A 6122-nucleotide genomic window follows, 5' to 3' on the forward strand; every position below is an offset into this window, starting at 1 on the left:
AGAACAGTGTCCAGGCCCTAAGTTCAACCCCAGGACAGACACAGACACACACACACACACACACACACACACACACACACACATACACACACACACACACACCACAGAAAAAGAGAGTGAGAGAGAGAAATCTATATTTAATTTAAAAAGAGCCTATTACTTCCTTCAACCTATGAATAACACTATGTCTCTGATTCATTTGGACTGTGCTTCATTTTCTTTGCAATGCCGTGCTTTCAGCATTGTAGCTTGCAAACATTTTAAAAAGTTTTTTTTCCTGTATAATTAACATTTTTATTGTTATTACAATGTAGGTATCTTTATTTTTTACTCATTTCTTTGGGAGATAATTTCTATAGGCAGCCCATGCTAACCTCACATGGCCACGGTCTTGCTCAGTTACCTGATATGCTTCCATACTTGACTCACTGTAGATAGCTCCACTTTTTTGTATGTTTGTTTCTGTGCCAGTTGTAGGGTTTGAACTCAGAGTCAGGGTTCTGTACCTGAGTTTCTTTTACTCAAGGCTATTGCTTTAGCACTTGAGCTATGGCTTAAGTGGTGGTTTATTGGAGATAAGAGTCCACAGTCTGGCAGGTCTGGTTTCAATCTGGGATCCTCAGGTCTCAGCTTCCTAAGTAGCTAGGATTACAAATGGGAGCCACCAGTGCCCCATTAATCTTATTCTCCTAAGTCAGGAATCATTCCCTTGCCTTTGTTTGTTTCTTTCAGTATGTCAGCCTTCCTAAAGAAGCAAACTAGCAGCCTTTCCAAAATTCCTAAGGGTGATTTATGGATTCGATTCCAGATATGGCTCATCATGAAGACAGCATGGTATGACACTTGGTCACATTGGTGAGGGGGGGGCAATTAATTCACCTAGTCCACTACCATGTATGCGAACTCCCTCATTTAGTAAGGTGGTATCTAGCAGACCCCTTTATTGTGGATGTTTGGCTTTTATAGGTTTTGAAAACATGGCAAAGAGCTTAATACTGGGTGGGAATAATTGCTTAAGTTACCCTCTCTCTGCTTTTGCTTCCATTGATGATCCTTGATGAGCCAGTGATGCTGACCTGAAATGCTAAAAAACAAAAAGGGACAAATTTTCTAATTTTAGCTTCAGTTTTGTTTACTCAAAGGCTTAATGTTTCCTGAACAATTCTCTGCATTTTTAAATGGAAACATACAATTATAAAAGGCCTGTTTGTTTGGACTTGATTTTCTTTTACAAGAGCACAACTGATTTTTTAATGTTTTTATTATTTTAATGTTTTTTGTTTGTTTTATTGTTTTTTGGGGTTTTTTTGGCCAGTCCTGGGCCTTGCACTCAGGGCCTGAGCACTGTCCCTGGCTTCTTTTTGCTCAAGGCTAGCATTTTGCCACTTGAGTCATAGCACCAATTCTGGCCATTTTCTATATATGTGGTTCTGGGGAATCAAACCCAGGGCTTCATGTATACGAGGCAAGCACTCTTGCCACTAGGCCATATTCCCAGCCCCTTTTATTGTTATTAGAAAGGTGGTATACAGAGGTGTTACAGTTACGTAAGTCAGGTAAAGAGTACATTTATTTTTGGACAGTATCACCCCTTCCCTCACTCTCCCAGTCTGTTCCATCCCATCTCCACCCACAAGTTGTATTGCCCATTTTCAACATAGAGTCTGTGAGTACCATAGCTGCATTTGTTCATTCTTTTGATTTTTATTTTTAAAGTCCTATAACATGTGCTCTGAAAAAATCTCCCTGTAAACAAATCCTAGCCTTGAATGCAAAATCCACAGGAGTTGTGTGAAATGTACTGTGATGAACTGGAGTGGGTGTTGCGACAGGCACAAGATCCCACTCTTGAAAAAAACGGGAGCCAGTTCAGAAGGTTTTGCAATATCCGATTTACTAGAAAGTCAAATGTTGTTTTTTATAATGTATTTTTTCTTTATTGTCAAAGTGAAGTACAGAGGGGTTACAGTCTCATATGTAAGACAAGTACATTTCTTATTCAACCTGTTACCTCCTACATTTTCCCCCACTTGCCCCCTCCCCAATGACCCCTTCCTACAGTCTCTCAATTTTGGTATGCCCTGAGGATACATTGTCACAATCTTTGTCTCTAGCCTGATGATTTGTCTCTAGCCTATTGATTGTTGATTGCATCAGCTGTCTCATTGGAAATGTCATTGCACTGTTTTTGAAACTAGAGCTGAGTGATTTCTAATGTAATTCTCAGCTTCATGATTTATTTATTCACCTGGTTTTCCATGTGTGTTGTTTCCAGGGCACTAGCATACTGATGTATCTCACATCTGTGCTACACAATTGCAAAGAATTCCCCAACCGAGAAAGGTTTGACTCTGAACACTTCAAGAAGATAGAATACCGTTAGTCCATTTGCCTGTGTAACAGCCATTCAAAATTCTATCCAACAACCGTATTTTCTGGGGCAGATGCAACACAGGGTTTAATGTAACAGTTACATACCAGGAGTAACTACCCACTGGTGTTTTTTTTTGTTCTTGTTGTTGTTTTTCCTGGAAAACACATTTGTGAAGGAGAGGGTCTGGCCTGTATGGAGCGGGCTTTATTCCTGACTAGCATTTTACAGAACTTTAATCTAAAATCTCAAGATGACCCAAAGGACCTGGACACCATCCCAGTGGCCAAAGGATTTTCTTCTCTGCCACCCGTGTACCAGCTCTGCTTCATTCCTGTCTCAGGAGAAGCACTGTCTGCCTGCTACTGTGCTGGCTCTTCCTCCAGGTCACTGGCTGCTTCTTCCCTCATGCTGGATGCCTGCCCTCCCCTCAACGCTCTTGTCACCCCTGTCCTCAAGATCCAGGAACCCATTCACCCCTCTGTAGTGCTTGCAGGGGTCACTGCACAAACACACCTGCTCTTCCGCGTGTTTCATTGCACTTGTTTTGATCGTGCCAGTTTCCTGTGTACAGCTACAGCTGGGTGGTTAGTATGCAATCACTGAAAAACAGCAAAATGATTCACAGACGATCTTCTGGAGCCATTTCTCCTCTGTTATGTTCCTGATGATATGCATTCTTGATTTTCTGTCCATTCTCAGCTTTCCTTTCCTGTGTGGAGGAAGATGGAAGGCACTAGAAATGCAAAGAAGCTGCTGTTCTACTCCATGCTAAGTATAGAGAATGCAAGGGGAGGATGGTAAAAGACAGAATCAGCTGACTGTCAGCAGAGTTTCTAGAGGTTTTACTTCAAAACAGAGTGATAATTCTTAGTTGCTGACCCCGCCTGCAGGCAAGTAGGATGGGAATGAGTCATGGGAAAATACATTAAGATCTATGACCCTGTTTTGATGTTACTGTTAACAAGAAAGAAAACTTGAAGTATTATTTAGCCAATCTAGAGCCATGTGTGAATTTATACTTCCATATTTCTGCGTATTAATCTTTTGTTTATCTTCCCTATGGTTTACCCCCTGTTGTCACTCTATTTGATTTTGGTACCCTGGCTTTTGTATATATGTTTATCTGAATTAGGGAAGGGAAGGGGAATATCAAAGGATAAAAGGTGAAACAATGCACCAGCGATACTCACAAGACATTACACTGGAAATTAACTGTACAACTCAGGGGAGAGGAGATTATGAGGGTGGGAAGGTGGGAGAAAAATGAGGGACAGGGGAGAAAGTTTGACAAGAAATGTACTCACTACCATACATATGCAACTGTAACCCCTCTATACATCACCTTGACAGTAAAATTCCATTTAAAAAAAGAATAGATAAGTGATAAATGAATATAATCCATGAGAAGATTTTCACAAATAGAGGAAAGTGATCTTTAACAAATCTCCCAAGCCATTTGGTTACAATCTTACCTTCTGTGCTCATTCCTTAGGAAAAAAATCCATATCAACCAAAATTAGACTACTTAACCTCATGTGGGGTCCTCATTTCAGCAGAAAGAAGACAGAGCAGAAAAGAGACATCTGTTGTTCAAGGCATAAAAAAATGCTAATTTTCAACCAAACTTGCTGAGTTTGCTTTACCCAACATAAGGTGGTGGGATTCTTTATTCATTTAGAGCTAGGTGGGTCAGGCATACATAGGTGGGTCAGTCTACATAATGTGCTCCCAGGATCTGGGGTCACTCAAATTCTAAAGGTTATAAATGCAAGTTTTTCTGATCTCTATATTTATTAGTACTAAATGCATGTTTATTTGAATGTTTTGATTAAGAACAAATCAAGTATTTAGCCAGAGTACACAGCTAGTAAATTATTTGTAAACTCATTTGAACTGAAAGTCTTCCTCAGAGGGGAGGGTATAAGACATAGTAAATGTGTGTTTTAGCCTCAGCTCTACCAATTGGGGTTTATGTTTTTAACTAATGTCCTGAATATCTAAGACTCAAGTTTCTAAGACCTAAAGGGGAAACAATTTTACATTAGGCAAAGAATAATGAGAGAATGAAAATGGTTAAGATAGCCACATAAGGTCTCAGAATCCCTCTACACCAGGCTAATGAAATGGTACACAACTGGATTTTAACAAGTCTTGATTTTCCATAATGAAGAAGATAAGAGGCCAAGTACGATGGCTCAGGCTTGTAATCCCGTCATAGGAGGCAATTGACCCTTAGGAGGCAAAGAATCATAGGATTGCAATTTGAGGCCAATGTGAACAAATATCAAAATCTTGCTTCAACAAACTAGCCAGACATGGTGGGGGAGGGGGTACTCTTATTTTAGCTTTGGTGGAGGGATAGGTAGGAAGATTATAGTCCAAGATAGCTTTAGTAAAATTAAATATGACTCTGTTTTTACAGAAATAACTAAAGCAAGGACTGAGATATGTCTCAAAAGTTACAGCACCATGCAGTAATAAGTGCAAGCCCTTGAGTTCAAACCCAATACCACCAAAATTAAAATTTTAAACTACCTGATGTAGTCAATTTAGAACAAATATGATATCCTTACAAGCATACTTTACTTAAGCATTACTTTCTTAACAACATATCTTATTTTAGTAGTAGTTGATCTTTCAGTTTTACATTCTGTGGTTGTTTTGTACATGAGCTTAAACACTCTTATGAGACATTCCTGATTATGTCAACATATTTAAGTAACTATTGCTTGTTATACTGTTCCTTCTTAACCTTGTACTTTTTATTGGCATCAATGCATTATACAAGAGGATTTCACATTGACAGGTCTATTTATGCATTCATTGTATCTTGTTTTATTTTCAATTTCTTAACATCAGAGACCAAAATCAGCATCAAAGTTTTTCTGGTTGTGAATGAAAAGTAGACAAGCCATAATTCCTGATTCCCTACCACTAAACCACATGACAAAGGCTTTCTCCTGGGTTATACTGAGCAAGTTTCAACTCTACGGAGATGGGAATAGAATTCCTGGACCGTTCTTCAGGAAGCTGTGGTGCAGTGCAATCTCACTGAAACACCAGGAGCCACACGGCATTGACAGTCCTCCTGTACTCTGGATTCCCTCTCACCTCATTAGAAAAAGAAAAAGAACAATGATCATAAATTTCCATTTTTCTGTTACATAATGCACAAGGACATGCAACTTTGGATCAGCACTCAATCTATGTTTGCCTTTTCCTAATGCATGACTGATACCAGATATTTTACATTTACATACAAATAACATTCTAGGAGTCCACTAACTTATGGAAGAGTCCCAGTACTGAGGCCACATGTGAAAATGTTGTATAGAGCAAAAAACAAGATTAAATACACATTTCATACACCATACAGAATATCCTCAGATCCAGCACCTCCCAACTTGTCACTAATCTGAAAATCAGGAAATGTAATCTTTATCTGACTTATGTAATTGTAAACCCTCTGTAAACCTACCTTTATAATAACCATAAAAATGCATGAAAGGAAAAATATTTTTGAATAATGTTATTATAGATCAAGTCATTAACTTTAGCGCTTCTCAATCATAGCTATACATTGGAAGCAGGTAGGTTTGTATTTTAAGTTATCAATACTTGATCAACAACCAGTGCAACTAAACCACCATCTCCCATGTGCCCTCTGGAGAGAGGGACATGTATACAGGTCATTCTACCTTTATCTCTATCATCAGGACAAAATCTATTCAGAAGAAATTGGGAAATA

At 38.9% G+C, this 6122-nt stretch overlaps 1 protein-coding gene and 1 pseudogene across 1 annotated transcript in view; one reads left to right on the forward strand and one right to left on the reverse strand.

Moving 5' to 3' along the window:
- The window catches only part of LOC125342144, a 32042-nt pseudogene extending 29065 nt beyond the window's left edge, over window positions 1–2977 (forward strand).
- The window catches only part of LOC125346230 (cytochrome P450 2C18-like), a 262366-nt gene that overhangs the window by 82705 nt on the left and 173539 nt on the right, over window positions 1–6122 (reverse strand). The gene's annotated exons all lie outside the window — the stretch shown is intronic.

Source organism: Perognathus longimembris, chromosome 2, assembly GCF_023159225.1.
Source record: "Perognathus longimembris pacificus isolate PPM17 chromosome 2, ASM2315922v1, whole genome shotgun sequence".
NCBI classification, from domain to species: domain Eukaryota; kingdom Metazoa; phylum Chordata; class Mammalia; order Rodentia; family Heteromyidae; genus Perognathus; species Perognathus longimembris.